General features: G+C 41.1%; 1 pseudogene; it reads right to left on the reverse strand.

Moving 5' to 3' along the window:
• Positions 1-73: 73 nt before the first annotated feature.
• LOC144477499 (uncharacterized) overlaps positions 74-492 on the reverse strand; it is a 2,308-nt pseudogene continuing 1,889 nt past the window's right edge.

Here is a 492-nt window from a genome sequence, read left to right on the forward strand (position 1 = left end):
ATCCTAGTCATCTTCAGCATCGCGTCCCACGCGAAACCTGGCAGCGTGTAATAATGCGCTGGATCGAGCTTACAGTTTTTGAATGAATCTTTACGAAAGTTTTCGAACACGTCAGCCAACAACAACACATCCACTTTCAAATACAGATCGCTGTACTGTCCTAACATTTGTATGTCGAAACGTGACCAAACTTCGCTCGCATGGTGGTAGTCAGAATCGGATATCTCGCGGTCTTGCAGCTCGTTATAAAATGCTTCGCGCGGCGGTAAATGGGTATCGCTTAATTTATCATAGGTTGCTACGTAGTCGTATGGAAAAAACACCTTTTCTAGTTAAAAGATGGAAGTCATCGTTCGAAAGATTATCGAATTGACTTCTCATGATATGTAAATCACTCTTGTCCAAGTACGATGACAACTTGTCCAGACTCGAATTCAAAAACTTCAAGGAATCGATGAATCGAAACTTTATATGTTTCTTCTGTGAGTTTTT

This window comes from Augochlora pura, unplaced genomic scaffold (assembly GCF_028453695.1).
Source record: "Augochlora pura isolate Apur16 unplaced genomic scaffold, APUR_v2.2.1 APUR_unplaced_1538, whole genome shotgun sequence".
NCBI classification, from domain to species: domain Eukaryota; kingdom Metazoa; phylum Arthropoda; class Insecta; order Hymenoptera; family Halictidae; genus Augochlora; species Augochlora pura.